Source organism: Rhagoletis zephyria, unplaced genomic scaffold, assembly GCF_001687245.7.
Source record: "Rhagoletis zephyria isolate East Lansing unplaced genomic scaffold, Rhagoletis_zephyria_1.1 Rzeph_scaffold_00704, whole genome shotgun sequence".
In the NCBI taxonomy this organism is placed as follows: Eukaryota; Metazoa; Arthropoda; class Insecta; order Diptera; family Tephritidae; genus Rhagoletis; species Rhagoletis zephyria.
This window is the reverse complement of record NW_016157788.1, coordinates 4,813-20,740: the sequence shown is the minus strand read 5'-3', so window position 1 is coordinate 20,740 and position 15,928 is coordinate 4,813. Positions and strand designations below refer to the sequence as shown.

General features: G+C 32.4%; 1 long non-coding RNA gene across 1 annotated transcript; it reads left to right on the top strand.

Annotated features, from left to right (window-relative positions):
• The first annotated feature begins 2,232 nt into the window (after positions 1-2,232).
• Positions 2,233-13,882, top strand: LOC108361145 (uncharacterized). The gene is made up of 3 exons (XR_001847238.1): positions 2,233-2,343; positions 3,054-3,057; positions 13,871-13,882. It is a non-coding gene; the product is annotated as an uncharacterized LOC108361145 (long non-coding RNA).
• Positions 13,883-15,928: the final 2,046 nt, after the last annotated feature.

Below are 15,928 nucleotides of genomic sequence, written 5' to 3'. Positions count from 1 at the left end.
TTTTTTTTTTTTGTTTTTTTCTGTAGCACAGGCTTTTTCACAGCTTCTTCTCTTTTGCTCTAACATAGGTTATTTGAAAAAAAATGTTCGACCGTTATTTTCACTGCAATATTTTCAGTTGTATATCACTTAATTATTTAAGTAAAAGGCCGAAATTAAATTTCTTCTTTTTTTTTTGTTTTTATCTTGAAATTTGTTTTTACATCACATGTAATTAAAAGTTTTAAGTTTCGACTTTTTTTTCTCGTTTTTCTCACTTTAATGCATTCAGTTTTAGATCACTCAATAAATGTTCATATACGTGTTATTCAAGTAAAAGCCAGTTTCTAAACTCTTTTTTTTTATGTTTTACATCACTTTAAAACTTTTTAGTTATTATAATTTATAATTATAATTATCAAAATTTTTTGTTCGCAGATGATTGCTTATTTGACTCTTGCCAAGTAAACTTTTCCTTCTATTATCCCATCCTCGTCGCCAGTCACGTTGCGAAATTAAACCACCTTCTTCGATGTTTCTTTACAACTGAACTCTTTATTTCTTACATAATATATATGTATTAAACATTAACGTTAGCTTACTTAATATATGTATGTAACAGTAAAATAATGCAGAGAGTGTTAACTCTCCTGAAGTCTTAACATAATTATGTTATCTTAATGTTAATAAGTAGTGTATGTTNCACGTTGCGAAATTAAACCACCTTCTTCGATGTTTCTTTACAACTGAACTCTTTATTTCTTACATAATATATATGTATTAAACATTAACGTTAGCTTACTTAATATATGTAGATATGTAACATTAAAACAATGCAGAGTGTTAACTCTCCTGAAGTCTTAACATAATTATGTTATCTTAATGTTAATAAGTAGTGTATGTTAATTAAGTATGTTAATATGTTTATTGAAATATGTATGTAAGTACATATGTATGTTATATATATGTGCTTACATATGTATGAATACATGTATGTACTTAACAATATGACANTACTTAATATATGTAGATATGTAACATTAAAACAATGCAGAGTGTTAACTCTCCTGAAGTCTTAACATAATTATGTTATCTTAATGTTAATAAGTAGTGTATGTTAATTAAGTATGTTAATATGTTTTTTGAAATATGTATGTGAGTACATATGTATGTTATATATATGTGCTTACATATGTATGAATACATGTATGTACTTAACAATATGACAATATACTATAACCAGTTTTAAAACTAATTTTATATAAACGCCATGTAAAAAAATATATTTATATTTTTTTGTGCTTTTTAGTATTTCCTTATTAATAACCTTTTGACGTCATTCGTTTTTTAATAGGCTATGTTGTTCAGAAGATATTAATATTTAAAAAAAAATCAAAACATTTAACTTTAACCATTGATATCTTCTTTATAATTTACTTCTATGGGGCCACATTTTTGGTTTTTTTGTTGATATTGTGCTCGGAACGACCTCGGACTATTTCTGTTTAATTTCTGCAGAACGGGAACAAACTAATACCATGTTCTGACCGACATCGAAAACATGTGCTCGTTGCTAAAACTGGTTTTCGACCTAACCCTTGTGCTTTCGTCCATGTAAAATCTGTCAAACGAAAACCAGTTTTCGGTGAAAACTACTTGAAAAGTCACGTTCCACTCATTCCAATCGGTGTCTTCACTAGATTTTTTCGATTATTTATCGAAGTGGAAGTCATATTTTATTGTTGTTGTTTTATTGTTGTCTGGCCAAAGTAAAATAAGAATAAAAGTAAGATGTTGCTAATGAAAAGAAAATTCGGGAAATAGCATTTTGGTTTTGTTTTTGTGTAGTAAAACTGTAATCAGAGGATGTAAGAAATGTCTGTTCGGGCCGACAACGAAAACACTTTGAAAACGAGTTTTGGGGTTGTGGGCTGAAAGCTGTTCACACAGGTTGTTAGTGTTTTCGTTGACATTTCTTACATTCTTTGATTACAGTTTTGCTACCCAAAAACAAAATAAAAATCCTTTTCATTAATTTTCTTTTCATTAACAACCTTTTACTTTCATTCTTATTTTACTTTGGCNTGTTCGGGCCGACAACGAAAACACTTTGAAAACGAGTTTTGGGGTTGTGGGCTGAAAGCTGTTCACACAGGTTGTTAGTGTTTTCGTTGACATTTCTTACATTCTTTGATTACAGTTTTGCTACCCAAAAACAAAATAAAAATCCTTTTCATTAATTTTCTTTTCATTAACAACCTTTTACTTTCATTCTTATTTTACTTTGGCCAGCCAATTAACAATAAATCCGAAATAGCGTATTAAAGGTGATAAAATATGAATTCCACTTCGATAAGTAATCTAGTGCAGACACCGATTGGAATGAGTGGAACGTGAGTTTTCAAGTAGTTTTCAGCGAAAACTGGTTTTCGTTTGACAGATTTTGCATGAACGAAAACACAAGTTTTAGGTCGAAAACCAGTTTTAGCAACAGAAACATGTTTTCGATGTCGGTCAGAACATGGTATAACTGTCGGTAAGTGGGTTGCAGGTTTGGATTATCAAAGAAACAAACCAAATCCGGTAAAAAAAGTTGCATTCGCATAAACTCCAAATAAAATTGATGTTTAAGGAGAGTGTAACGAAATTCTTTGTATGGTAAACTCCGAGTTTAAGAGTAGAGTTAAGCGTTAAACTCCAAAATCGCCCATAAACTCGAGTTAATGGCTCAATGAGTACGCTTTATAACTTTGCAAACACGAAAGCTTCCCATCGTTTAAATACATTTTATTTAAGGTATACAAAATATTCATATCAAACTAGTAGAGCTCATTTTACTCACGAACTTTGCATCCTCAGTAGTGACTCGTCTCACCCCTCACAAAATACTGTCCCACCCACCACAAGCTAAAGGAGGCTTTTTTTTTATTTTTCACAAATGATGTCATTAGGCATAAAATGCACCTTAATATTCCATAAGCTACAAACGAGAAATGGGCTTTGAGCGAAATATTTATAGTTTGTCTAAAATTGGGAAACAACTGGGTCATCGTTGTTCCACCCGTCACTCTTAGAAAAGTAAATTTCTGTGTAAATTATATAATTAACTTTTATACTTTATTAGTTTCATACTAATCTGATACCTTAAGCTTGATTTACATGAGGCGATTCAACATTGCTCCAGAAAAATCGCTCGTGTAAATGGTGATTCAAAAATCCTTGCTCAAAGTAGACAGTAAAAGCTCAAACAGTCAACGACGTAACGTAGACGTTCGTTGACGCAGACACGATTTACCTTATGGGGTTCGCGTGTTAGCGAAAACTCACCACCGCATGGCGGTGACGTTGCCGTGGCTTCTCTCTCTCTCTATCAACAGTAAATTTGATATGCTGTTACGTACGCCAACCTACGTTTACGCTACGTCGTTGCCTAACTGCGCTTTAAATCAACTTTTGCAGGCGATTATCGCCTGTCAAAAAATTGGCTCATGTAAAGGCAACTTTACTTCAAGGGTTAAGATTTTGAAACTTAGGGCCTGCGCCAATTGATAGCAAAGTACTCTGGACTGTAAATTTTTGACAACTATAAGGTGTAAAATTGCCTATCCAATAAAGCCAGTGAAAAATTTTACAGCAAGAAACACACCTTCCTGGAAATTTTGAAGTATTTTTGTTCTAATATGCATGGATTTCAGTTCTGGATGAATTAAAACCAGCAAAGACAAATATTTTTTATATAATTTGTGCATTTTAATTGCTCAACTTCTTCTGCATCAGACCAACAGTCAAAAATTTCCAGCAATAAGAGTTGCGAATTGGCACAGCAGAAATGTAAAACCTTCTCACCATAGTAGTTATAAAGATTTTTCACCATAGAACTTTTCTATTGATTGGCAAAGGTTAAAGAGAAATTACTTCAAGTTTGAGAAAAAATTGTTACGTATAGAACCAAATATGTAATACTTCTATATTGGCAGTAAGCTAACTTCTCAATGTGTAAGCATTCCGAAATCAAAGCGAGACAGTCTAGTACCGTTTTTGTCAATGTGTTGTGTACTTGAGTGCCGTTTTTGTATATGTGTTGTGTACATGCCCTGTGGGGAAAATCTCTAGTCCTGAACTGGTGCGCTTCTAGTACATTTAGACTCAGTACTGGTTCGCGATAAATCTCTTTGGCATGCAAGCAACTGGCGAATTTAACATGGCGATGTCCTAGGAAGTGTCAATTGCCCCCCGCTGCATCCCTTTTTCGATAGTTCCGAACTACTCCTATATTCTATAGTACCGGTTTTGGTTCTTCTGTGTGTGCGATTTTAAGTTATTTTGAAAGAAATGTGTTTTCAATTTCAAACTAAATTTGTTTGAATGATTGTAAGAAATGTACGTTTACATACCTTTAGCTGTAGCTGAGTTTGCAGAGGTGCTCGCTATTAGATTCCAGACGGTCCCAAGATGTTGAAAGGTTAACACAAATTTTGGTTTTGTATTACCAAGCTATGAAAAAGCATCTGCGAAATGCAGAATAGAAGCGTATTTGAACGAAAAAGCCGCCGAACACATATCTATGTAAAGTAAACAAGCCCCCTGCATCCCTTTTTCGATAGTTCCGAACTAGTTCTAAATTCGACAAATAAGATCTAGTTCGTTCTGCATCTCTTTTTCTATAGTTCCGAACCAGTTCTAAATTCGTCACTTTAGATATCGATTTCTAGTGAAAAAAACTGAAAAAATAGCTTTTTAAAAGTACCACTTTACGCCGACTTTGAGCTCGTGGGGATCTAGTTCCTGTCGGGCTAGTTCCTTTTTGGCGATAAAGACCTAGTACGGAACTAGAAATTTGATTCACTAGTCCGCGGTTTCCCTGCAGGGTATTTATAAACGTATGTGTTCCTTTTCTTTCGTACGTGTTTATTGATATATCTGTACTGTAGTGTTTTCGAACGGTACTAGCTCTTATTGCCAATATAGGAGTATTACATATATGTATGGAATAGGGCTGCCAGATATCTCCGTTGCCAAACCGGGACACTTTGGTAAATCTAACACAACACTAAGCCCATAACTAAAGATCAAAATACACATACAGTGCCACCAAAAATTATTGGCACAGAGAAATTTTCACAATGCATGCAACATTTTTTTGTTTTAATTTTTTATAAAAATATAGTTTATATATAAATAAAAATATGGTATATATACATCAATATAGTATATATACATCAAAAACATAAACATAAAATTTCTACAGTTTGAGCAAAACTCGGAAAATTTCAATGAATTTTGAAAATGAAGTTTTGTTCTATACAAACTATGTTCGACAATTCATTTTGTATGGAAGACACTGCCAGCAAAAACAAAATTGCTAAAAACATTGGTTTACAGCAAAAATGTTCAATGGATGCCACTATCCAATTTATATGTACAATTGCTCGATGATTCCGAAAATCGAGTTAATTTTTTTCTCTATGGATACGTTTCCGAGAGTTTTGCAATTTACCGTTATTCAGCTTTAAACAAAAAGTAGTTTTACTTAATGACGTATATGTTACGAACCAATTTAAAAATCTTAAAATGAGGTACGTCAAATCAAAGCCAATGAAATTCTCCATAAACGACATAAATGACAAATTAATTGATAATTCCAGTTTGTTTTATTTTTTAATGAAAAAAATTAAAAATAAATCAAACTTTAAATCTAAAGAAGTAATGAGTGGTCAAATGAAAATACGCAAAGATTTTTTGTATGAAAAATGAGCAGGAAAGAAAGTTACTCATACGCCACATCCACCTGAGTAACACGCTTTTCTGCTCATATTCATTTATTTATTTATTTAGTCTAATAAACGTATAAAAGTTCCTTACAGACTAATAACAAAATCCAGCTTAGTTACTAAATAATAATAGATAAGAACTAGAAAATGGAATCCAAGGAATTTTTTAAAACATCTAATGAAAATGCAAAATCAATTGAAACATTGTTCGAAATCATATTATATTCATATAAAAAATCTTTGCGTATTTTCATTTGACCACTCATTACTTCTTTATTTATCCCTCGCTTTCCTTCATTAGTAACTTGTGTTTTTTTTTTTTTTGTAACAGAACAGGTTTTAGTAAAAAAGCAAAAATTTTCCACAGAACCTGTTATTTTTTTAATTTTTTTCTGTTAACGTTTGATTTTTTTTTTTTAATTTTTTCATTAAAAAATAAAAAACTGGAATGATTAATTAATTTGTCAGAAAGTATCAGTTTATGGAGAATTTATTAGCTTTTATTTGACGTATCTCATTTAATGATTGTTAAATTGGTACGTATGTATATCTACGTGATTAAGTGGAACCACTTTTTGTTTTAAGCCGAATAACATTAAATTGCAATCATCTCGAAAGCGTATCCGTAGAAAAAAAAAATTAACTCGATTTTCGGAATCACCGAGCAATTCTACATAAAAATTGGATAGTGGCATCCATTGAACATTTTTGCTGTAAACCGGTGTTTTTAGCAATTTTGTTTTTGCTGACAGTATCTTCCATACAAAATGAATTGTCAAACATAGCTTGTATCGAAAACGTATCTATAGACAAAAAATTAACTCGATTTTCGGAATCACCGAGCAATTCTATATAGAAATTGGATAGTGGTTTCTGGAGAACAAAAACCAAACTAAAATTTGTAATCCAGTGAAATCAACGCGATTTTCTAGCAACTTCAGACTTGCACTTTTTTAATTGGCTAAAAAGTTACATTTTCAACATTTTTCTAAAAGATCTGATGAAAAATTCTCTGAGCTAATAATTTTGTACGGCACTGTACTTATAAGTAAACTAGGGTTCACGAAACAAAAATGTAAGTACAAGATAACATTAAAAAATCAGTCATATTTTTTGTTGCTGTTTATATGTTTAAACTTCTGACTTTTCCTTAATATAATTGTAAAACTCTGTACACGTAATTTTTAATGTATGTACTTATGTTGAGCGAATTTCTTTCCTTAGTTCAATAAGAGTTATGACCAGGTATAGCCAAGGTGTAAATATTAAACAAGATGTGATGGACAACTCAGTGAGGCTCTCTTTTAAGGTACTATGTATTACATCAACAAATATAAACAAATGACAACTCTTCTGTGAAAGCGGGAAGGAATTAATTCAATCTCTTTGGCATTTTCTAAGGGTAATTAAAACACTATAAACATACATTTTTATAGTCTATAAACTTTGCCGCGAAAACGTACATTGGAAGTAAAGCACGCACGAAAAATAAACGAGCAAATGCAAAAAATTTGGACACTTAAACGAAACCCGGGACATTTTAAGGTTGGACCAGGACACCGGGACAAATAGTCTAAAACAGTCACATGTTCGGGAAAACCGGGACGTCTGGCAGCCGTAATAGTATAGAACCATCACGATCCTAGCACAGAGCAAATTAGCCATGTGCTGAAAGAAAACAGGAATCAATTAGAAAATGGAATGCAAAAATTAGAGCCAATGTCGCATTCACAATTGCCTAATTCACGATAGTACATAAAATACAGAAAATTAGTGATTGCAGAATCATCCACATTGTAAATTGAGCAAAATTGTAAAATGTGGTATGTTTTAAGCTTACGGTGGTAGATGGGGTAGAAACGCCATTTAGAAAAAAAAGTGATATATATACCACAAAAGTGGTTTAGTCCGCACACCGGCCCCATCCTTTAAGGCCTGTACGCAGCTCTCAAGAAAAGCAAAAACTCCATATAAAATGACGTACAAGAAAAGGCTAAAAAATTTTCTTGAGTCAAATTTCCTTAAGGCAGTACGCAGTTCTTTAGAAATTTACTACGCTTTCTACTACGGTTTTCTAAAGTTTTTTGTGAAAAAAGAGCACAAGGCAACCCAGGCTTGCAACAGAAATATATGCCCGTTCCATTATTTCTTGAGGAAAGAGTGAGGCAACAGGCTGTGAGGTATCAAAAATGTCAAAATTCCTTGGACACACACGCGAAATAATGGCAATTTTTTCTTGACCGTTTTCTTGAGAGCTGCATACAGGGCTTTATGTATGAACACAAAGAAGCGCAGAATTGTTTAAGCCCCACAGATGCCCTAAACATATCAACGGGTCATCGATATATCAAGAAGAAGTATGACGAATTAAAAAGAACACGGTGGAAACATCAGTAGTTATAATATGGCCGTAAGGTTAGCTGCAGCTCCGGATGCTCATATGTACATATGTACATATATGCTCCAACGCCAGAAATCCGAGTTCAGAGCCGTCAGAATGTCACTGACCGCCACCAGATGTCGCCGACCACCAAAAGCTCATATGCTCGAACGTCAGAAATTCGTAGTGTGCTTATAGGCGTCAGAAATATACGTCGGAAATTCGTAAAGTGTGCTGACATCCATATATCATGGTTGCCACAATTGGTAACTTTCTACCAAAATTGGTAACTTTTAATCGATTTGGTAACTTGGGAACTTTTATTTTATTTTGGTAACTTTTGCAACCAAACATCTATTTGCATTACTAGTAAGAAATGAATTATGTTTTGCCTGTGCGTAATTATAAAAACCCTTCGAGTTTCAGAGGCAGCACTACTGACACTTCTACAAATTTACTTCGATAAAATTAGAGTCATCTCATATTCGAATACTGGAAGAATTTGAATTACAGTGGCGGCACCACGGGCTGCACTTCTGAAACAACTTTCGAATGTTTGCGATATTTGAATTCTACAGTAAAAATTGTATAAAAATTCGGCCATCTGGCAATTTTTGGTATGGTTTTGATTATTCCGGCACAAAAAAAATGTCGCGTGATTTTCACCAGTCCCACCTACCGACATGTGTTTCGACCAGTGTTGCCAGTAACTGTGTTAATAAAATCCCGTCTAAGTACAACCTAAATCCCGTTTTATACTAAAGTTATTACAGAAATCCTGCGCTGTATGTATGTATATAATACACATAAAATGCTATCGGATGAAAAACACAAGTATGTACATAGATATGCAAAATTACATAGGATTTATATACATTAGGGCGGGCAAATTCTTTCGGCTTTTCGCGCATAGCATAAGAGGATTCTACTTGTAATTCTAAGCAACCTTGAGAGGAAACCATGCGTCAAAAATCAATTAGCAGTTTGCCATACTGCGAAAATACATAGGTTTAGAAGAAAATGTGGACATTTTTACAGTTGTGCCCTTTGGTGGAAGTTGTAAGAAAAAGAGAAGTGCACAAATCGATGCCTCACACAGCATGTTTTGTACAAAATTTAAGCAATCCTTTACGACACTACATCAAAGTATTAAGAAACCTATTTTCGCAATTTGGAAAATTCCAAATTGATTTTAGAGCCATGGTTTCTTCGGTAAAGTTGATTAGAATTACACGTATGTATATGCAATATGCGCATAGTCGAAAAAATCTACCATACACATTGACCCCCCTTATAATATACCTACATATTTTATTTTCTCGATTTTTAAATTTCGAAGGACAAAAATAATTTATACAAATAGCTTTTTCATTCGTTTTCGCATTTAAATTGATCAGTTGGCTGACACCTCATTGGCTAATCTTAGTTTAAACCAGCCAGCTCGGGCGTTTAAACTATGTTTAACCACAGCCGTGCACTGAAAAACTGGCCCTAAGTCGAACAATTAAATTTTTTGTTAAGTAAATTAGATTTGACTACACATATTTAATGCTTTTTTCGCTTAATCTATTACTCTTTTTCGTTTTGATGTCAGTAACCAATGAACTATTTACTGCCCCTTTGTTAACGACTACCTCCCAAACGTTTGCCATGGGCAAGTTTTACTATTTGCATTATCAAAGAATAGAATCACCCAAAATACTTTTCAGAATCTAGAAACTCAAAACATTTGAAAAAAGAATAAATGGTTGGGAATTTTTCTAATGTTTTAAAAATACACAACTTCTCGAGTTCCCCACATGTTTTTCTAACTTATATCACTTTATTTTTCCCAAATTACTTTCCGTATAACTCATAAACTTGCTATTACAAATTTAAAGTGAATGAAGTTCCGCTGATAATAATAATAAATTTTCCTGCTTGGTATGGTATGCAAAAAATCCCGTTTTCGACAGAAAATCCCATTCGCTCTTTTTAGTCATAAAATCCCGACAAAAGGGCGAAATCCCGCAAACTGGCAACACTGATTTCGACCCACAGAATCCGAATCTGAGGTCCGTTTGACACGTACAGTAAATTATGAAAAACCGAAAAAAAGCTCGAAATTTCGGTTAAAAGCCCCCGCCACGTTTTTTGTATGTCGGTGCTATTATTCCGTGAGTCGCAGGTTCAAATATCGGCCCATTCCGAACGAAAAATGACACTGAAGATGGCACAGTGCCGAAACCGGTTTGTCTCCAAACCAAATTTGCCAAAATATGAAGAAAAAACCGTTCCACATTACATCATTACCCTGTCGGAAACACCAACAACGAAAACGAGAATATCGGCACATGCACTAATTAATTGATAGAAAAATATTTTATAATAAAAAAAATTATTATAATTGTCAATTGCAATTTCAATCTTGATAATTTATCAAGAAAATAGATTTAAACTTCTTTGCTAGAACCGGGAGTTTTTGATAAATAATCGAAAATTGACAATTTATAAAAATATTGAATTTATTAAGTGCACAGAATCAGGCTGTAAGTATATATATGTACATTTGTTATGAAATATAACAGTTTTATTCAGTATATTTTTTTCTCAGTGAAGAAGTGAAGATTTTGGTATTGAAGATTTGGTAGAAAAAAATGTTGGCGAGTGGCAACCATGCCATATATACGTATATAAGAATATATATATATATATATATATATATATGTATGTATATATATATGCTCTATAGTCAGAAATATGCGTTATAAATATAGCTCACATAGTTAATTGCTAAGTATTTACTATGTTTGTATATATCGTCGCTGCGCCAACAAAAACTGTTACGTGTTTTTTAATAACTTTTCAGGAGAGCAAGAAAACTGATTCCTGGTTCCAATAGGTAATATGTTGCAGTGTCGTTAAAAAAAAATATATATATTCAGAAATTTCAATTTCAAAAATGAAATTTCAAATTTAATTTTTTTTGACCAATTACGACGTGATCAAAATTTGCGCCGCTTTAAAGCACATAGCTGTTTTTATACACGATTTAAATTTGCTTTTGGGGATATGGACTTTTAATTAAAAAGGCACCNTCGAAATTTCGGTTAAAAGCACCCGCCACGTTTTTTGTATGTCGGTGCTATTATTCCGTGAGTCGCAGGTTCAAATATCGGCACATTCCGAACGAAAAATGACACTGAAGATGGCACAGTGCCGAAACCGGTTTGTCTCCAAACCAAATTTGCCAAAATATGAAGAAAAAACCGTTCCACATTACATCATTACCCTGTCGGAAACACCAACAACGAAAACGAGAATATCGGCACATGCACTAATTAATTGATAGAAAAATATTTTATAATAAAAAAAATTATTATAATTGTCAATTGCAATTTCAATCTTGATAATTTATCAAGAAAATAGATTTAAACTTCTTTGCTAGAACCGGGAGTTTTTGATAAATAATCGAAAATTGACAATTTATAAAAATATTGAATTTATTAAGTGCACAGAATCAGGCTGTAAGTATATATATGTACATTTGTTATGAAATATAACAGTTTTATTCAGTATATTTTTTTCTCAGTGAAGAAGTGAAGATTTTGGTATTGAAGATTTGGTAGAAAAAAATGTTGGCGAGTGGCAACCATGCCATATATACGTATATAAGAATATATATATATATATATATATATATATGTATGTATATATATATGCTCTATAGTCAGAAATATGCGTTATAAATATAGCTCACATAGTTAATTGCTAAGTATTTACTATGTTTGTATATATCGTCGCTGCGCCAACAAAAACTGTTACGTGTTTTTTAATAACTTTTCAGGAGAGCAAGAAAACTGATTCCTGGTTCCAATAGGTAATATGTTGCAGTGTCGTTAAAAAAAAATATATATATTCAGAAATTTCAATTTCAAAAATGAAATTTCAAATTTAATTTTTTTTGACCAATTACGACGTGATCAAAATTTGCGCCGCTTTAAAGCACATAGCTGTTTTTATACACGATTTAAATTTGCTTTTGGGGATATGGACTTTTAATTAAAAAGGCACCGCGGGCGAGCAGATGCCCCTGGAGTGTGTTCGTTGGCTAGATAAGCAAAACTAGTGAGACGAACAAGGCCAAAAGCAGGCTAGATGTACATGTAAGATCGTACAGCTGGTAAGATTTGCAAGGAAGAATGTGGCACGTCAAGCTATTCGAACGGGTGTAGAAAACCTGAAAAGAAGCAATTTCCATGCCTATTGTCAACCCGGGCTGGAAGGTGCTTCCCAGTATGGCTAGTAGGACCTGTGAGATTAGCGAGACGAAGAGAATGAATGAGGAAATGAGCTGGGTGATAATGTTGAAAACTGTTGGAAAATGTGGAAGATGTTGGATAACGTGAAGGAACGTTGACAATGTCGGAAATGTTGTATAACACGGTGTTAATTTTGTGGTGAACCGCGGAAAAGTGTAAAAGAAGAAAGCAAATCTTACTAGTAGTGCGGTCAAGCATGTGTATTCTGGTATGTTTAGTAGGTTGCGTGCCTCGAGCTGGTCAAGCAAGTCTGGCTGGCGAGCACTACTTCAGTCTGCTCAGTGAGGTATGGCCCTTCGGGCAGTATCGCGGGGACTGTGGTTTAATACCTAAATGCGGGTAGAACTCGCAAGGGTCAATGTAGAGTTGCATTGCATCCGGGTGCCGGGACCCAAATAACGGCAAAGATTTAGGTAGGTTTTGGCTTTACCAAGGTGGTAAGTGTGTCCGTCCCACACTGCCTTTGGTACTGAAGTGCTTGCATTTCAGGGCAGTGATTAAGGCATGAATTAATCCATGAGCTTAACGGGCTCTGTGGAGTTTAGACCGTATACTACGGCAGGTACCCACAATAAACCTGAACTCCATCTGCCCGTTGCTCCTGTTATGTAATGAAAAATGGTCAGAAACGTTTTTATTGGATTTTTGTAATAAAAATTAATGCGAAGTGATGAGTGGACACATATGTACTTTGTACAAACCATTAAATTGCCAGACATGCGAACTGTTTTTCTTTTCGGTCAGCGTATTAACTTGACCCAATGCACTTTTTCAAAGTTTCGATGGGTTATATCCAATGAAAGCTCGTATGTACAAGAAATAATTTCATATGTATACTCTAAATAATTAACAATATAAGGATGTGATGGCCTCGCCTGTCGCATACGACTTATGTAGTCCATTGGTGAATACATCGGTGGATTGAATACATTTTCTGTCTACCTCAATACTTTTTACCTTTGTTAATTGTTGAATTTCAGTTGCAAGCGATCAAATTAAATAGCAGAATCTATGTAGTGTAAGTGGTATGTGCATACATATGTATGTACATATGTATTTAGTTGCGTTTATAATTATTTTTTACATCGAAATCAAAGCACACTCATCTGAGATCAAAAACAGTTATAAGCAAGTAAGCGTGCACCTGCGAGCACATAGCTGTTTTTGATCAGTTCTAAACCAAAAAAGATATAACAAACGGCAAATGCAGAAATGTGGGCAATAGATAGTGTTAATAAAATATGCAATTAAAAAAAAATTACGAAAATCACATAACTGTTTTTGTTGGCGCAGCGACGATATGTATTTAATACTTCTATATTGATAGTAACATATATGTTCGAACGTCAGAAATTCGTAAAGTGTGCTGACATCCATATACATATACGTATATATATATATATATATATATATGCTCCATAGTCAGAAATATGGGTTAGAAATATAGCTCACATAGTTAATTGATAAGTATTTATTATGTATGTATATATGAATGGAGAGGTCTGTTGATATCATATATGCCATACCTCTATATTGATATGTAGTAACGTATCTTCACAAAGTGATTTTATTCCGCAATCAAAGGGAGACAGCCTATAAAATAAACGTTTGCTTGTGTTGGTACAAATGTATACCCTGTATTCAAATATACTAGTTGTCAACTACCTCACAACTAGTATGAACCGCATGGCCAACTAGTCAGCCAACAATTTTTTTCCATGCAATCAATTGGTATTTTTAACATGGGGATGTCCTACGAGATGGCAATTGTCAGATTTCGGTCAGTAATATACCAGTAACATATTAGTTCAAAATAGACAGAAAAATACTAGTCCAATTATGAGCCAAAACCACTACTTTGGGAGTCAGAAAATAAAATGAATTCATGAATATACAATAAAACACTTTTCTTTAAGTACACTTTAATATATTACACATTTTTATTTAGCAGCTTTAGATTTGCCAATAACTAGTGTTACATTTTTTGAGTATTAATTAAAAGCAAAAATAAATACATAAATATTTCAAACTTTCGAACAAAGTTTAAATGCATTTTTCATTTAGTGTTATTAAAAGCAAAAGGTTTCAGGTACAATAAATACTATATTTTTATCTTTTTTAATAATANTAGTGTTACATTTTTTGAGTATTAATTAAAAGCAAAAATAAATACATAAATATTTCAAACTTTCGAACAAAGTTTAAATGCATTTTTCATTTAGTGTTATTAAAAGCAAAAGGTTTCAGGTACAATAAATACTATATTTTTATCTTTTTTAATAATATTGAATATGCAGAAGAAAACATTTTAGTTAAAAACAAAATGAATACTTTAGTTCGTTTATGAGTGAACTAAAATAAAAATAAAAGTTTTAATTAAGATAAATTAAATTCATTAACTTTGCACATTTCAGTCTATTCTTTTTAAAATTTTATAAAAGTAATAGTTAATGTTTAAAATTTGAGATTTGGATAAAAATACAACAAATAAATAATTCAAGCAGTTATTAAATACTCTTAATTTTTGTCTATAGTTTGCCTTGATGATTAATAATAGAATCAAATAATTTTAATCGTAATAATTGAAAATGATCAAAAATAACAAAATAATGATGTAATTTAAATTAATAATTAATTAACATTTTTTTAAAGTAATTAATTATTGATCATTAAAAAGCTGGTAATATCGGTATTTAATATTAAACGGTTATCCAAAAAACATGCTTTAATTAATAATCATTATGAATATTAATCATTATTTAACAGGTCTGGTATAATTGAATACGTACTCGCTTTAATGGTTTACAATATACCCAAATAAAAGTTATAATATTTTGTGTACTTTATTGTATTAAACTGTCAAAGTCAAAGTCAAGTCAAGTCATTTTCGAACTAGTTCGGTTTCAGTCAGGAAATTCTAGTTGTAAACTAGTATTTTTCCTTACTAGTTTCGGGTTTCACTGCAGGGTATTTGTGAACTACTACAAACAAACAGCTGTCAAGTCACTCCAGGAGCGGTTTACATAAAAAATTATAAATAAATAAACAACCAAACATTTTTGCCTGCAAGTGATTGGTATAAGCTTTGTGCATAAGTAAAAATATTTTGTGAATATTACTTTCTTCATATGAATTATATCACATTTTTTGTTTAATTATATTCTTGGAATAAACAAAGTTCTTTTTCCCTCTGTCAGTAAACTGTTTTTGTTACAAATAGTATAAATAAGCAATGGGAAATAAGGCAAAATTTGTTTTATTTCCAACATTTGTTGGAAATAAAGCAAAACTCAGATTTTGGTATTATTTCCCATTTAAAAGTGAAATAAAGCAAATTTTACGTTATTGCCGTTTGTGTTATTTTTTTATTTTTTTTTTATTTTGCCTTAAATCAATAGGATTAAACATGAGAATACTTGAATAAAAAATAAAACAAACAAATGTTAATAATTAGGGATGTGGCGATACTACTTGGTATCGATACTTTTGTTTCGCTA